Consider the following 19468-nt stretch of genomic DNA (forward strand, 5'->3'; position numbering starts at 1 on the left):
GGTGCAGATGAAAGTGCCGGTTCCTTCAACAGGTGGGGGGGCATACTCATTGGCGATGTCACTGGCACAGGGCCCCTCATAGTACGCAAAAGTGTCTCTGCCGGTGGGAGGCGCCCCCGCTGTCAAACACACCGCCGTACTTTGAGGGGCCCTGTGCCAGTGCCAATGTGAACGAGTGTGCCCCCCCTGCTTGCTCAGGATCACAGCACTTGCAAAGTTGAAATACTTACCTCTCCCTGCTCCACCGCCGTGACGTAGTCCTCGTTTCCTGGGCCCACAAAAAACGTGAGCCAGCCCTACTCCTCCCACAACTGTTGCCAAATGACCCCCAAATTTTCAATGGCTAACTATTATTATAAGGTAAATTAAGATTGACAAGCTTAAGTAACAAGAATTGATGTTTTTGGCATTAAAATGGGCTCTGTTGGTGTTTTCCTGTCCTCCACTCACTGCCGACATTGATTCTCCATTGACTTGCATTGGGTTTCGTATTTCTGTCGGATCCCCGACTTTTCGCAATAATCGGCCGATTTCACCCGACCCGACTTTTGACAAAGTCGGGTTTCACAAAACCCGAAACGATCCTGAAAAAGTAAAAGTCGCTCAACCCTAGTAATCACTATATTTATGTAATCTTTATATGTACTTATTAACCTTTGTTTGTTAACATATACAAAAGTGTACACATTCACACTATTGAATCATACCATTCCTTGAATTTTGTAGTTCGCAATAAAATTGCGTTGTATTGCAAGTGTTAGCCTTTTTTTAAAGCCACATCTGAACCTTAGTGTTAAAAACATGGCAAATAAAATTACCAAATTCTCCTGTAAATAATTCTGCAAAGAGGGAACCATCATACCATTACAAAATACGAGTGGATTTTCATTGGCCCATCCAGTATGTGGCTTCTAAGGCGTAATGGGGTGCATATGACTGACTATGCAGCTGGGCTGGCCTTGCTGCCAATGTGTCAATCAAAGGAGTACCGGAGTACAAAATGCATATTGTGAAGTGGATTTTCATGGGCCCATCCAGTATGTGGGCTCCAAGGCGTAATGGGGTGCATATGACTGACTATGCAGCAGGGCTGGCCTTCCTGCCAATGTGTAAAACAAAGGAATACGGGAGTACAAAATGCATATTGTGAAGTGGATTTTCATGGGCCCATCCACTATGTGGGTTCAATGGCTTATTGGGGTGCATATGAATTGGTAGCAGGGCAGGCCTTGAATTCAATGCAACACTTTTTCAGGAGTCCCCCTGGACATCTTATGATAGGGGTATTGTGATGCATCGTAATTGTTGGAAGCCCATCCACTCACAGCATAGGTTACAACAGCTTAGGAGACACACTGTTTCATAATGGCCCTTTAAGAAGATTAATGACGCCTGATGCACCAGTACAAATAGGCTCTGTGACTTTAAGAGTCCGTCCTTCGTAAATGAAACAAGGTGGGTCTGCTTATGTGTCACACACCACATGGCCAGCTAGGGTTGTTAAATGTTACAGTGACATTTCCCAGTGAATGCATTTGTAGTGGTTGAAAGCAATGTTAAAGTTGAAAAACGCTTCAAAAATGCTACGTCTGAACTAAGCCTAAATGGGGGGAAATTTTTGGTCTGCGGTTAACCCCTTTCTGACATTAGACGTACTATCCCGTCGAGGTGGGGTGGGCCCGTATGACCACCGACGGGAGAGTACGTCATACGCGATCGGCCGCGCTCACAGGGGGAGCGCGGCCGATCGCAGCCGGGTGTCAGCTGCATATTGCAGCTGACATCCGGCACTATGTGCCAGGAGCAGTCACGGACCGCCCCTGGCACATTAACCCCCGGCACACCGCGATCAAACATGATCGCGGTGTGCTGGCGGTATAGGGAAGCATCGTGCAGGGAGGGGGCTCCCTGCGGGCTTCCCTGAGACCCCCGGAGCAATGCGATATGATCGCGTTGCTCCGAGGGTCTCCTACCTCCTTCCTCGCTGCAGGTCCCGGATCCAAGATGGCCGCGGCATCCGGGTCCTGCAGGGAGGGAGGTGGCTTACCGAGTGCCTGCTCAGAGCAGGCGCTTGGTAAGCCTGCAGTGCTGTGAGGCAGATCGGTGATCTGACAGAGTGCTGTGCACACTGTCAGATCACCGATCTGTAATGTCCCCCCCTGGGACAAAGTAAAAAAAACAATAAAAGTACACATGTTTAGTACCGCCGCGTCCGTAACGACCCAACCTATAAAACTGCTCCACTAGTTAACCCCTTCAGTAAACACCGTAAGAAAAAAAAAAAAAAAAGAGGCAAAAAACAACGCTTCATTACCATACTGCGGAACAAAAAGTGGAATAACACGCGATCAAAAAGACAGATATAAATAACCATGGCACCGCTGAAAACGTCATCTTGTCCCGCAAAAAACAAGCTGCCATACAGCATCATCAGCGAAAAAATAAAAAAGTTATAGTCTGAGAATAAAGCGATACCAAAATAATTATTTTTTCTATAAAATAGTTTTTATCGTATAAAAGCGCCAAAACATAAAAAAATGATATAAATGAGATATCACTGTAATCGTACTGACACGATGAATAAAACTGCTTTATCAATTTTACCAAACGCGGAATGGTATAAACGCCTCCCCCAAAAGAAATTCATGAATAGCTGGTTTTTGATCATTCTGCCTCACAAAAATCGGACTAAAAAGCGATCAAAAAATGTCACGTGCCTGAAAATGTTACCAATAAAAACGTCAACTCGTCCCGCAAAAAACAAGACCCCACATGACTCTGTGGACTCAAATATGGAAAAAATATAGCTCTCAAAATGTGGTAACGCAAAAAATATTTTTTGCAATAAAAAGCGTCTTTCAGTGTGTGACGGCTGCCAATCATAACAATCCGCTAAAAATCCCGCTATAAAAGTAAATCAAACCCCCCTTCATCACCCCCTTAGTTAGGGAAAAATAAAAAAATAAAAAAAATGTATTTATTTCCATTTTCCCATTAGGGTTAGGGCTAGGGTTAGGGCTAGGGCTAGGGTAAGGGCTAGGGTTATGGCTAGGGTTAGGGCTAGGGTTAGGGCTAGGGTTAGGGTTAGGGTTATTGCTAGGGTTAGGGCTAGGGTTAGGGCTATGTTTGGGGCTAGGGTTAGGGCTAGGGTTAGGGCTAGGGTTAGGGCTAGGGTTAGGGCTAGGGTTATTGCTAGGGTTAGGGTTAGGGCTAGGGTTAGGGCTAGGGTTAGGGCTAGGGTTAGGGCTAGGGTTATTGCTAGGGTTAGGGTTAGGGCTAGGGTTAGGGCTAGGGTTGGGGCTAGGGTTAAGGCTACAGTTAGGGTTGGGGCTAAAGTTAGGGTTAGGGTTTGGATTACATTTACGGTTGGGAATAGGGTTGGGTGTGTCTGAGTTAGAGGTGTGGTTAGGGTTACTGTTGGGATTAGGTTAAGGGGTGTGTTTGGATTAGGGTATCAGTTATAATTGGGGGGTTTCCACTGTTTAGGCACATCAGGGGCTCTCCAAACGGGACATGGCATCCGATCTCAATTCTGCGTTGAAAAAGTAATACAGTGCTCCTTCCATTCAGAGCTCTCCCGTGTGCCCAAAACAGGGGTTTACGCCAACATATGGGGTATTGGCGTACTCAGGACAAATTGGACAACATCATTTGGGGTCCAATTTCTCCTGTTACCCTTGGTAAAATACAAAACTTTGGGCTAAAAAATAAGTTTTGTGGGAAAAAAAAAGAGATTTTTTATTTTCACGGCTCTGCATTGTAAACTGTAGTGAAACACTTGGGGGTTCAAAGTTCTCACAACACATCTAGATAAGTTCCTTGGGGGGTCTAGTTTCCAATATAGGGTCACTTGTGGGGGGTTTGTACTGTTTGGGTACATCAGGGGCTCTGCAAATGCAACGTGATGCCTGCAGACCAACGCATTTAAGTCTGCATTCCAAATGGCGCTCCTTCCATTCCAAGCTCTGTCATGCGCCCAAACAGTGGTTCCCCCCCACATATGGGGTATCAGCGTACTCAGGACAAATTGGACAACTTTTTTGGTCCTGATACCCTTGTGAAAATACAAAACTGGGGGCTAAAAATCATTTTTGTGAAAAAAAATTTTTTTTTATTTTCACGGCTCTGCGTTATAAACTGTAGTGAAACACTTGGGGGTTCAAAGCTCTCAAAACACATCTAGATAAGTTCCTTAGGGGGTCTACTTTCCAAAATGGTGTCACTTGTGGGGGTTTTTACTGTTTAGGCACATCAGGGGCTCTCCAAACGCAACATGACGTCCCATCTTAATTCCAGTCAATTTTGCATTGAAAAGTAAAATAGCGCTCCTTCCCTTCCGAGCTCTGCTATGCGCCCAAACAGTGGTTTACCCCCACATATGGGGTATCGTCGTACTCAGGACAAATTGCACAACAACTTTTGTGGTCTAATTTATTCTCTTACCCTTGGGGAAATAAGAAAAATGGGGGCGAAAAGATCATTTTTGTGAAAAAATATGATTTTTTATTTTTACAGCTCTGCATTATAAACTTCTGTGAAGCACTTGTTGGGTCAAAGTGCTCACCACACATCTAGATAAGTTCCTTAGGGGGTCTACTTTCCAAAATGGTGTCATTTGTGGGGGGTTTCAATGTTTAGGCACATCAGGGGCTCTCCAAATGCAACATGGCGTCCCATCTCAATTCCAGTCAATTTTGCATTGAAAAGTCAAATGGCGCTCCTTTCCTTCCGAGCTCTTCCATGCACCCAAACAAAGGTTTACCCCCACATATTGGGTATCAACGTACTCAGGACAAATTGTAAAACAACTTTTGCTGTCTATTTTCTCCTGTTACTCTTGGTAAAATAAAACAAATTGGAGCTGAAATAAATTTTGTGTGAAAAAAAGTTAAATGTTCATTTTTATTTAAATATTCCAAAAATTCCTGTGAAACACCTGAAGGGTTAATAAACTTATTTAAAGTGGTTTTGAGTACCTTGAGGGGTGCAGTTTTTAGAATGGTGTCACACTTGGGTATTTTCTATCATATAGACCCCTCAAAATGACTTCAAATGAGATGTGGTCCCTATAAAAAAAATGGTGTTGTAAAAATGAGAAATTTCTGGTCAAATTGTTACCCTTATAACTCCCTTACAAAAAAAAATGTTGGTTCCAAAATTGTGCTGATGTAAAGTAGACATGTGGGAAATGTTACTTATTAAGTATTTTGCGTGACATATGTCTGTGATTTAAGGGCAAAAAAATTCAAATTTGGAAAATTGCAAAATTTTCAAAATTTTCACCAAATATTCATTTTTTTCACAAATAAACGCAAGTTATATCGAAGAAATTTTACCACTATCATGAAGTACAATATGTCACGAGAAAACATTGTCAGAAGCGCCAAGATCTGTTGAAGCGTTCCAGAGTTATAACCTCATAAAGGGACAGTGGTCAGAATTGTAAAAATTGGCCTGGTCATTAACGTGCAAACCACCCTTGGAGGTGAAGGGGTTAAATATGTGGCCTTACAGGCAAGTCATTAACCTGTGGCACCGGGAAAAATGGCATGAATTTCGGAAAAAATGGTTTAAAGCTGTGAACTAGGAGTCAGGATTGCTTCCAGGGGCAATCCCCATGATGTTCCTGTGTTATTTGTGCAGTGTTTCCATCATTTTCAGATGTTTTTAGACCTTAAAAGGACCCCCGGAGGGATCGCTTTAAAAATACTCGGGTCTCCAATAGACTTACATTGGGATCATTGCTTGGAGCGAGTACCTGAGTATACCAATCTGCTCCACCCAAACAACGAGCACCCGAGCACTCTAGTGCTCGCTCATCACTAATGACCATGTGATATTTCAGTTTTTCTTTTGTAATAAATTTGTAAAAATTTCTACATTTCTGTATTTTTACTCAAGTAGGGGTGCAAAGTGTACATTAACGAGAAAAAAATGAACTTTTTTGAATTTACCAAATGGGTGCAATGAAACAATGTGTGAAAAATATAAATGGGTCTGAATACTTTCTGAACCCACTGTAATACAGCCCCCCACACTCACAGAGTATAATGCAGCAATACTGGAGCCGCCTATCCAGAGATACATGCAAATAACACTCTGATTAGCACCCAGTAGAGAGACTCTATGCTATGCACTCAATACACTCAGCATAATAAAAAAACTCAAAAGCTGAGATGTAAATATACTATTTACACACATAGAGTCCACATACACACATAGAATACAATGCAGACACACAGACACCGTATAATGCAGCCCCACAGTCTTGCAGTATTAAAATAAATAAATAAAATACTTACCTCTCCTCCTCATTCCCCCATTGCTCTGGTTTCTGCAGAGTGTCTCATCAGCTCCAATGCTGACACAGCATGGCACGCGATGAAGTGACGTCATGGTGCGCCCACTGCTCCAGACACAGAGAGGGAGTGATGGGAGAGGGAGCATCATCTGACGCTTTATCCTTCATCATTGCTTTCAGTTGAATGCGTAATGCGGCACAGGAGCAGTTCTGGCACTGGCCCTACCTGACTCACGGCCACTGGCTGGGAGCCACTGAAGTAATGGGGCCCTAGGCAAATGTCTAGTCTGCCTTCCCCTAACGCAGGTCCTGGGAGTACTTGTAATTTTGTTTCTTCTATTGAGGGCTACTTAACCATATAATTTAACCAGAATGCTCCATGAAACATGCACTATATTTGTGTAAATCACAATGTATGCACTTTATTTGGCCATGCAAGTCAGATATCTGTTGGCTTAAAGGTAAGGTACCACGTTTGTAGATCATTCATTAATGAATGTAATGTAGCATAACATACTGTTATAACCAAGATTTGAATGCATGTAAAACAGACTTCGTGTGTTATACCAGTAGAAAGAAGGAACTGGGGGCTGACATCTTGGTTTCACAGCAGTAGCACGACACTATCAGTGTCAGAATATGGCACCCCATGGACATAGGAGATAATAGACCGCCACGGACCCTATCTTTAACATTGGAGAGGTGTTAGCAGTGAGCTGGGCACGCCTCTGTGGGCTGCACAACTCACTGCTGTAGGTGTGACTAGCAGCCATTTTACTATAGCCCAGCGCTCTCTGCCCAGATACACTTGCTCTCTATCGCTGCAGGACAGAAACGCTGACTGGAGCCGGAGAGTGCGAGTGATTTATCTCCCTGCTCCTCTGTCTGTACTCCAAGCACTGCAGGTTCTGAGCAGACACCCTCTGCTCCTCACACGCTGCCCTACCTGGTGCTTTTGCTTCTATGTCTCCGCCTCCTCACACACAGTCCCGGTAAGCTGCATTCTCTCCCCCCGTGTCGCTCTCCCTCCTCTCCCCCTGCATTCTCTGCCCCCCCCTGTCGCTCTCCCCGCCCCCCCGTGTCGTTCTCTCCCCGTGTCGCTCTCCCTCCTCTCCTCCCTGCATTCTCTCCCCGTCTCTATGCGTGTGTGCAAGCATCGTCCGATGGGACTACAAGTCCCATCGGGCTATGCCTGCTACACTGACAGTGATTGACACATTAGCCAATGATGGGACAGTAGTAGTCCCATCATCCGGCTAATGTGTTGAATGAAAAAAAAAATACTCCATACATACTCCATACATGCTCCATACATACTCCATACATACTTCATACATGCTTCATACATGCTTCATACATGCTTCATACATGCTTCATACATACTCCATACATACTCCATACATACTCCATACATACTCCATACATGCTTCATACATGCTTCATACATGATCCATACATGCTCCATACATGCTCCATACATGCTCCATACATACTCCATACATGCTTCATACATGCTCCATACATGCTTCATACATGCTTCATACATGCTTCATACATACTCCATACATACTCCATACATACTCCATACATGCTTCATACATGCTTCATACATGCTCCATATATGCTCCATACATGCTCCATACATGCTCCATACATACTCCATACATGCTTCATACATGCTCCATACATGCTTCATACATGCTTCATACATGCTTCATACATGCTTCATACATACTCCATACATACTCCATACATGCTTCATACATGCTCCATACATGCTCCATACATGCTCCATACATGCTTCACACATGCTCCATACATACTCCATACATGCTTCATACATGCTTCATACATGCTTCATACATGCTCCATACATGCTCCATACATGCTCCATACATACTCCATACATACTCCATACATGCTTCATACATACTCCATACATGCTCCATACATACTCCATACATACTCCATACATGCTTCATACATGCTTCATACATGCTCTATACATGCTCCATACATGCTCCATACATACTCCATACATACTCCATACATACTTCATACATGCTCCATACATGCTTCATACATACTCCATACATGCTCCATACATGCTCCATACATGCTTCACACATGCTCCATACATACTCGATACATGCTTCATACATGCTTCATACATGCTTCATACATGCTCCATACATGCTCCATACATGCTCCATATATACTCCATACATACTCCATACATGCTCCATACATACTCCATACATAATCCATACATGCTTCATACATACTCCATACATACTCCATACATGCTTCATACATGCTTCATACATACTCCATACATACTCCATACATGCTTCATACATACTCCATACATGCTTCATACATACTCCATACATACTCCATACATGCTTCATACATGCTTCATACATGCTTCATACATACTCCATACATACTCCATACATGCTCCATACATGCTCCATACATGCTCCATACATGCTCCATACATGCTTCATACATACTCCATACATACTCCATACATACTCCATACATACTCCATACATGCTTCATACATGCTTCATACACACATGCTTCATACATACTCCATACATGCTTCATACATGCTTCATACACACATGCTTCATACATACTCCATACATGCTTCATACATACTCCATACATACTCCATACATACTCCATACATGCTTCATACATACATACTCCATACATACTCCATACATACTCCATACATGCTTCATACATGCTTCATACATACTCCATACATACTCCATACATACTCCATACATACTCCATACATGCTTCATACATGCTCCATACATGTTCCATACATGCTCCATACATGCTCCATACGTGCTCCATACATGCTTCATACATACTCCATACATGCTCCATACATGCTCCATACATGCTCCATACATACTCCATACATGCTTCATACATGCTTCATAGATGCTTCATACATACTCCATACATACTCCATACATGCTCCATACATGCTTCATACACACATGCTTCATACATACTCAATACATGCTTCATACATGCTTCATACATACTCCATACATACTCCATACATACTCCATACATGCTTCATACACACATGCTTCATACATACTCAATACATGCTTCATACATGCTTCATACATACTCCATACATGCTCCATACATGCTCCATACATGCTCCATACATGCTTCATACATGCTTCATACATGCTCCATACATACTCCATACATACTCCATACATACTCCATACATGCTTCATACATACTCCATACATGCTTCATACATACTCCATACATGCTTCATACATACTCCATACATGCTTCATACATACTCCATACATACTCCATACATACTCCATACATGCTTCATACATACTCCATACATGCTTCATACATACTCCATACATACTCCATACATACTCCATACATGCTTCATACATACTCCATACATGCTTCATACATACTCCATACATGCTACATACATACATACATGCTACATACATGTTCCTCCGCCGCTGTAAAAAAAAAAGTCCCTAGTCTCACTTTATGGCATTGCTGGGTGAGACATTTTCCCAGGCAGCTTTTTGCCATAAAGTGAAACTTTGAACTTTAGTAACCTCAGTGATGCACTGCAGGAGCCATTGTCTCCTGTCAGTGTGTCACTGAGGGTCCTATAGAGCAGTGACATCACCCGATGTCACTGTTCTATAGGGGAGATTGTCGTGGGACACTCGTTATTAATTGGACTACGGCGGACAGGTAGTATACGGTGTATTATGTTACTTTTTTTGCAGGCGCTGAAGTATGGTAAGTATGGTGAAATGAAGAATATTAAAATACTTTTTCCTAATGTGTGTGTGTTTTATTAACCCTTTTTTAGTATTGGAATAATAATGGATAGGCATCTTATTTTCGCCTCTCCTTTATTAACCCGGCTTAATGTCACCTTACAATAGCAAGGGCGACATTAACCCCTTATTACCCCATATCCCACCGCTACACGGGAGTGGGAAGAGAGGGGCTAAGTGCCAGAATTGGGGCATCTTACAGATGCGCCATTTCTGGGGCGGCTGTGGACTGGTATTTGTAGCCAGGGGGGAGCAATATCCATGGCCCCTCTCTAGGCTATGAATATCAGCCCGCAGCTGTCTGCGTAGCCTTTCTGGCTATAAAATATAGGGGGACCCCACGTAATTTTTTTGTGGGGGGTCCCCCTAGTTTACTAGCCAGTAAAGGCTATGCAGACAGCTGCGGGCTGATATTCATAGCAGGCTACAGATATTGGCCCCCGGCCGTCGGCTTTCCCCCTCTGGCGCAGAAAATTGCACGGGAGCCCACTCCGTTTTTTTTCTTTTTTTTTTTAATTCAACGCTCAAAAAGGCCTCTTTCACACTTGCGTCGGTATGGGTCCGTCGCTATGCATCGGGCCGACGTACCGACGCACGTGAAATTTGTGCCCGACGTGGGCAGCGGATGCAATTTTTCAACACATCCGCTGCCCATTCTGAAGTCTGGAAGGAGGGGGCGGAGTTTTGGCCGCGCATGCGCGGTAGAAAATGGCGGACGCGATTGACAAAAAAGTTCACTTGAACATTTTTTCGTGCCGACGGTCCGCCAAAACACGACGGATCCGTTGTACGACGGACACGACGTGTGGCCATCCGTCACGATCCGTCACTAATACAAGTCTATGGGTAAAAAACGCATCCTGCGAGCACATTTGCAGGATCCGTTTTTCCCGCCAGATCCTTTTTTTCAACCGGATCCGTTTTCCCCCGCCGGATCCGTTTTTCCCGCCTGATCCTTTTTTCAACTGGATCCGTTTTTCCCGCCAGATCCTTTTTTTCAACCGGATCCGTTTTTTTTCAACCGGATCCGTTTTCCCGCCGGATCCTTTTTTTCAACCGGATCCGTTTTTCCCGCTGGATCCTTTTTTTTCTGCCGGATCCGGTTTTCCCGCCGGATCCTTTTTTTTCAACCGGATCCATTTTTTTTCAACCGGATCCGTTTTTCCCGCCGGATCCCTTTTTTCAACCGGATCAGTTTTTCCCGCCGGATCCTTTTTTTCCGCCGGATCCGTTTTTTTTTCCGCCGGATCCGTTTTTCCCGCCGGATCCGTCTTTCCCGCCGGATCCTTTTTTTCAACCGGATCTGTTTTTTCCGCCGGATCCGTTTTCCCCCGCCGGATCCGTTTTTCCCGCCTGATCCTTTTTTTCAACTGGAATTGTTTTTCCCGCCGGATCCTTTTTTTCAACCGGATCCGTGTTTTTCAACCGGACCCGTTTTTCCCGCCGGATCCTTTTTTTCAACCGGATCTGTTTTTCCCGCCGGATCCGTTTTTTCCGCCGGATACGTTTTTCCCGCCGGATCCGTTTTCCCGCCGGATCCTTTTTTTTTTCAACCGGATCCATTTTTTTTCAACCACATCCGTTTTTTTTCAACCGGATCCGTTTTTTTCAACCGGATCCGTTTTTCCCGCCGGATCCTTTTTTTTTCAACTGGATCCGTTTTTTCCACCGGATCCTTTTTTTCCCGTCGGATCCGGTTTTTTTTCCGCCGGATCCATTTTCCCCCGCCGGATCCATTTTTCCCGCCTGATCCTTTTTTCAACTGGATCCGTTTTTCCCGCCGGATCCTTTTTTTCAACCGGATCTGTTTTTCCCACCGGATCCGTTTTTTTATCTGATGCTGCTTTCCACGGGAGATCATCGTGGGACACTCGTGGATTTCTGTGGACAGGTAGTATATTGGTTGTTTGTTTTTTTCATATTTTTTACAGATGACACTGGCTTCGGGGAACAAAGTGACAAGTAACGGTGAGTATGTAATCTATGTTTAATGTACTGTATATCTATATGTATGTCATGTATGTAATGTATGAATGTACTGTATGTAGCATGTATGTAGTATGTATGTATGTAGCATGTATGGAGTATGTATGGAGTATTTTATTTTATATTCAACACATTAGCCGGATGATGGGACTACTACTGTCCCATCATTGGCTAATGTGTCAATCACTGTCAGTCTAGCAGGCATCATCTGATGGGCCTTGTAGTCCCATCGGACGATGCCTGCACAGACACAAAGACCCCCAGCAGGCCGTACAGACCCCGGAGACGCCATACAGACCCCCCGGAGAGGCTGTACAGATCCTCCGGCAGGCCGTACAGAACCCCCCGGCAGGCACGCTCACACAGGGTTAATGCTGGCAGTAACGGACTGCGTTATGCCGTGTTTGACGCACTCCGTAACCGCTGCTATTAACCCTGTGTGTCCCCAACTTTTTACTATTGATGCTGCCTATGCGACATCAATAGTAAAAAAAAAATGTAATGTTAAAAATAATTAAAAAAAAAACCTGCTATGCTCACCCTCCGTCGTCGCGTCCTCTCCTCGGCAGTGCAAGCGGCAGGCTCCAGTGCCAAGGATGGTATGTGAGAAGGATCTTCCATGACGTCACGGTCATGTGACCGCTCAGTCATGACAGGTCCTGCGCGCATCCAACCCTGGGACAGGAAGCTGCCGCGTGCACCGCACACAGGCGACAGGACTACAAGGGCTCCCTCGGAAGGTGAGTATATGTTTAGTTTTTATTTTAACTCTTTTTTAACCTGTTACATACGTGTCTGGGCAATATACTTCGTGTCTGGGCAATATACTACGTGTCTGGGCAATATACTACGTGGCTGGGCAATATACTACGTGACTGGGCAATATACTACGTGGACATGCATATTCTAGAATACCCGCTGCGTTAGAATCGGGCCACCATCTAGTACCGTATATGTATATATGCCATGGATGAGGCCACAGTAAAGTGTATCTTTTTTGGGGACAGAAGGTAACTCACAGGTCATTGCAGATGATGACGATGATCATACAATTTGTCATTCCCCCTACACAGTCACATACCAGGGAGGAAGCCACTCCAGCCAGTGTAATATTGCCCCTTTCTTTGGGTCACATGGTAACACATGTATTTATCTACAGCCCACAGACTCCACTCTCTCTCTCTGCTGTCTGCTCCTCCCACAGGAGTCACAGTCACACTTCACTGGCTGAATCTGAGAAGCTGCCAGGCCCAGACAAGGAAGAAAAAAAATAACACTGGGCTCACTCACGCTGCAGAGCCGACTCCTTTCATTCACAGCAGGGAGCCGGCTCTTTGTGTTGGCTCGTTCACGAACGACACATCACTAATACACACACCACTTGTGTGATAGCGGATCACAGGTCAGTCACACACAAAATGGCTCTGCCCTGTGATTCTGCTCTTCATTCTGCCCCAGGGATATTAGACCACCCAAAAGGGGAGGGAAATGCTGATGTCAGCAGGTACTGCCCCAATTTTCCAGCTAACAGTAAAGCTGGTAAGTCTCACTATAGCTGCTTGAGGTCTAAAACGGAAAATGCTCCCCCTAGTGGTCAATATATATATTTGTAAGAAAATATATCATATTTTTCATATAGAAATGTTTGCAAACAGTGCAAACATTGCATTAGTACATTTTATTTACTATTTTAAGCTTAATTTCATAAAAAAAAAATCAAGAAAACTGGTGGCACCTTCCCTTTAAGTGTCATTCATCTTACCTCTGAAAATAAAGAAGACTCTTCTCTGCCTGTGTTCTCTATCTGATAGCAGCATATTTGCCCACAGAATAAAAAGATGGGGCAATTGAGAGTCAGAAAACCCCATACACATTGGCCTTTCATACGGAAAATCGCAGCATGGCCATTCTAATGTGAATATGGTCTTAAGTAAAATTAGCAGTCAGTCAATGGTAATTCATAAGTCACATCTTATTCCTACAGATAAGTGTCATGGCAGAGTTCATGTTAGTTATTGCTTTAAATTATCCTTTGATAACACCAATTTTACACTAGTTTATGAGACATTGGAGGCAGTAGTTTAAATAGGTAGAAATCTGCATTACTTCCTGATGTCAGAACCTGAATGGTGATGCTACATGTAACAGACTACTACAAGCACCAAAAATCATCCTTTATTGTTGTAATTAGGATGAAAGAAATGCTTCACACATGATTTTCATATCATGTTTCCCAGGAGCATTGAATAGACAAGAGGCATTATCTTGGTCCATGCAGGAAGCATTATCTTGCTCAGCAGTCTGTTATCCTTTCGAAGACACCAGATGAATTAGTAAGGGCGACTAACAGTGCTAAAGCTACACATGTCAGGGTTTTGTTTTTAACGTTCTTTTCTGAAAATAAACTTCTCCATGTGAAACCAAGTGTAGAAATGCAAAATCAAAGCAGCACTTCCACATCTGCTGCTCTTGAGTTGTGTGCCATTAAACATTAATGGATATTTCTGCTGTGCCATATTGACATTATGGACTAACATGGCACGCCAGTACATTTACCTAAAGTAGTAGCCCTTTTATGAGCTGTACCAGGAAGCGAAAGATCACAGCATGGATGACATTTATTATTAAAATTGATATTGTAGAGCTCATTTAACCTCACTGGATTTACTTTTATATTTGTTAACCACTTTCTGACATTGGACGTACTATCCCGTCGAGGTGGGGTGGGTGTTAAGGACTGGTAATTTAGGAGCGACATGCGACTAACTCTGGGCAGGTGGTAACTATACAGACCGCAGTTCTTGATCTTAACACAACACTAGCAGTAGCCGTGGGATGTTCCTGTCACTCCCTGGACACCTCGTCACAGCCGGAGAACTAGCTACCCCTAAAGGTAGAAACAGGAAAGCTATCTTGCCTCAGAGAAAATTCCCAAAGGATAGGACAGCCCCCCACAAATATTGACTGTGAGAGGAGAAGGAAATGACATACGTAGTATGAAACAAGATTTAGCAAAGGAGGCCAATTCTAGCTAGATAGACAGTAAGGAAAGAAACACTGTGCGGTCAGTAATAAAAACTAGAAAAAGTCCACCGCAGAGATATGCAAAAATCTCCACACCTGACTAAAGGTGTGGAGGGCAAAAACTGCAGCCCAGAGCTTCCAGCTTAGGTGAATAGATCCATACTGATAAGCTGGACAAATGAGCAAAACATAGAATGTGCTGAACAATTAAGTCCACAACAAGTGGACTGCAAAAGGACAAAAGGACTTATCTTTGCTGAACTGGACAGAGTGTCAGGGAAATCCAAAAGAGCAGTGGCTCCAAGCAGGAACAATTGACAACTGGCATTGAATTAGGGAAAAGGCCAGACTAAAATAGCCAAGCCAGAAATACGATCAGTGGGAGCAGCTGCTGATGCTAAATCCAAGAAGCAGCTATACCACTCAAAACCACAGGAGGGAGCCCAAGAGCAGAATTCACAAAAGTGCTACTTACAACCACCGGAGGGAGCCCAAGAGCGGAATTCACAACAGTACCCCCCCCCCCTTGAGGAGGGGTCACCGAACCCTCACCAGAGCCCCCAGGCCGATCAGGACGAGCCAAGTGAAAAGCACGAACCAAATCGGCAGCATGGACATCGGAGGCAACCACCCAAGAATTATCCTCCTGGCCATAACCCTTCCACTTAACAAGATACTGAAGCCTCCGAATCGAAAAACGAGAATCCAAAATTTTCTCAACCACATATTCCAACTCCCCCTCAACCAACACCGGGGCAGGAGGATCAACAGAGGGAACAACGGGTACCACATATCTCCGCAACAAAGATCTATGGAAAACATTGTGGATGGCAAAAGAGGCTGGAAGGGCCAAACGAAAAGACACTGGATTGATAATCTCAGAGATCTTATAAGGACCAATAAACCAAGGCTTGAACTTAGGGGAAGAAACCTTCATAGGAACATGACGAGAAGATAACCAGACTAAATCCCCCACACGAAGCCGAGGACCAACACACCGACGGCGGTTAGCAAAACGCTGAGCCTTTTCCTGAGACAACGTCAAATTGTCTACCACATGAGTCCAAATCTGCTGTAACCTGTCCATCACAGAATCTACACCAGGACAATCAGAAGGCTCAACCTGCCCTGAAGAAAAACGAGGATGGAAACCAAAATTACAAAAAAAAGGCGAAACCAAAGTAGCCGAACTGGCCCGATTATTAAGGGCAAACTCGGCCAACGGCAAGAAAGCCACGCAATCATCCTGATCAGCAGACACAAAGCATCTCAAATAGGTTTCCAAGGTTTGATTAGTTCGCTCAGTTTGGCCATTTGTCTGAGGATGGAACGCTGAAGAAAAAGACAAATTAATGCTCATCCTAGCACAAAAGGCCTGCCAAAACCTGGAAACAAACTGGGAACCTCTGTCAGACACAATATTTTCCGGAATGCCATGCAAACGAACCACATGCTGAAAAAACAATGGAACCAAATCAGAGGAGGAAGGCAATTTAGGCAAAGGTACCAAATGGACCATTTTAGAGAACCGGTCACAAACCACCCAGATAACAGACATCTTCTGGGACACAGGAAGATCTGAAATAAAATCCATGGAAATATGCATCCAGGGCCTCTCAGGGACAGGCAAAGGCAAAAGCAACCCACTAGCGCGGGAACAGCAAGGCTTGGCCCGGGCACAAGTCCCACAGGACTGCACAAAAGAACGCACATCCCGCGACAAGGAAGGCCACCAAAAGGACCTAGCCACCAAATCTCTGGTACCAAAAATCCCAGGATGACCGGCCAACACCGAACAATGGACCTCATAAATTACCATACTTGTCCATCTATCAGGAACAAACAGCTTCCCCACAGGACAGCAGTCAGGTTTATCAGCCTGAAATTCCTGAAGCACCCGCCGTAAATCAGGGGAGATGGCAGAAAGAATCACCCCTTCCCTAAGAATGCCAACTGACTCAAGAACTCCGGGAGAATCAGGCAAAAAACTCCTAGAGAGGGCATCCGCTTTAACATTCTTAGATCCCGGAAGATATGAAACCACAAAATCGAAATGGGAGAAAAACGGGTTCAGCCACTTGGCCGACTCGAGGTAAATCAGATTCTTATGATCGGTCAAGACCACAATACGGTGCTTGGCCCCCTCAAGCCAATGTCGCCACTCCTCAAATGCCCACTTCATAGCCAACAACTCACGATTGCCGACATCATAATTGCGTTCCGCAGGCGAAAACTTTCGGGAAAAGAAGGCACATGGTTTCATCAAGGAACCATCAGAATTCCTCTGTGACAAAATGGCCCCTGCCCCAATCTCAGAAGCATCAACCTCAACCTGAAAAGGAAGAGACACATCTGGCTGACGCAGGACAGGGGCAGAAGTAAATCAGCGCTTAAGCTCCTGAAAGGCCTCAACAGCCTCAGGGGACCAATTTGTCACATCAGCGCCTTTCTTCGTCAAATTGGTCAGGGGCTTAACCACACTAGAGAAGTTGGCAATGAAACGACGATAAAAATTAGCAAAGCCCCAAAATTTCTGAAGGCTCTTCACAGATGTGGGTTGAATCCAGTCATGAATGGCTTGGACCTTAACAGGATCCATTTCTATAGACGAAGGAGAAAAAATAAGCCCCAAAAAAGAGACCTTCTGAACTCCAAATAGGCACTTAGACCCCTTCACAAATAGAGCATTATCACGAAGGATCTGGAATACCATCCTGACCTGCTTCACAAGAGACTCCCAATCATTGGAAAAAATCAAAATATCATCCAAATACACAATCAAGAATTTATCAAGATAATTGCGGAAAATGTCATGCATGAAGGACTGAAATACAGAAGGAGCGTTAGAAAGCTCGAAAGGCATCACCAGGTATTCAAAATGGCCTTCGGGCGTATTAAATACAGTTTTCCATTCGTCACCTTGTTTAATACGAACAAGATTATATGCCCCTCGAAGGTCAATCTTGGTAAACCAACTAGCCCCCTTAATCCGAGCAAACAAATCAGAGAGCAAAGGTAAAGGGTATTGGAATTTGACCGTGATCTTATTAGGAAGGCGATAATCAATACAGGGTCTCAAGGAGCCATCCTTCTTGGCAACAAAAAAGAATCCTGCTCCCAATGGTGACGAAGACGGCCGAATATGCCCCTTCTCCAAGGACTCCTTAACATAGCTCCGTATAGCGGTATGTTCTGGCACAGACAGGTTGAAAAGTCGTCCCTTAGGGAACTTAGAGCCTGGAATCAAGTCAATAGCACAATCACAGTCCCTATGTGGAGGAAGGGAACTGGACTTGGGCTCATCGAATACATCCTGGAAATCTGCCAAAAATTCAGGAACATCAGAAGAGGGGGAAGAGGAAATTGACATTAAAGGAATGTCACTATGTACCCCTTGACAACCCCAACTAGTCACAGACATCGATTTCCAATCCAACACTGGATTGTGTACTTGTAACCATGGAAAACCCAGTACAACAACATCATGTAAATTATGCAACACCAGAAAACGACAATCTTACTGATGTGCTGGAGCCATGCACATAGTCAGCTGAGTCCAATACTGAGGTTTATTCTTGGCCAATGGTGTAGCATCAAAACCCCTCAAAGGAATAGGGCTCTGCAAAGGCTGCAAAGAAAAACCACAGTGCCTGGCAAATTCTAAGTCCATTAAGTTCAGGGCAGCGCCTGAATCCACAAATGCCATGACAGAGAAAGATGACAATGAGCAAATCAGGGTCACAGACAGGAGAAACTTAGGCTGTACAGTACTAATGGTAACAGATCTAGCGACCCTCTTAATACGCTTAGGGCAATCAGAGATAGTATGAACTGAATCACCACAGTAAAAACACAGCCCATTCTGATGTCTGTATCCCCTCTGTTCTGCTCTAGTCAGAATCCTATCACATTGCATAGGCTCAGGACTCTGTTCAGAGGATGCTGCCATGTGGTGCACCACTTTGCGCTCGCTCAGACGCCGATCGATCTGAATGGCTAGAGACAAAGATTCGCTCAGACCAGCAGGCATGGGGAACCCCACCATAACATCTTTAAGGGCTTCAGAAAGACCCTTTCTGAAAATTGCTGCCAGAGCATCCTCATTCCATTTAGTGAGCACAGACCATTTTCAAAATTTCTGGCAGTATAATTCTGCCGCTTCCTGACCCTGGCACAGAGCCAACAAGGTTTTTTCCGCATGATCCACAGAGTTAGGTTCGTCATGCAATAATCCGAGCGATTGAAAAAATGCATCTACATTAAGCAATGCCGGATCCCCTGACTCAACGGA

Source organism: Ranitomeya variabilis, chromosome 5 (assembly GCF_051348905.1).
Source record: "Ranitomeya variabilis isolate aRanVar5 chromosome 5, aRanVar5.hap1, whole genome shotgun sequence".
Taxonomy (NCBI): Eukaryota; Metazoa; Chordata; class Amphibia; order Anura; family Dendrobatidae; genus Ranitomeya; species Ranitomeya variabilis.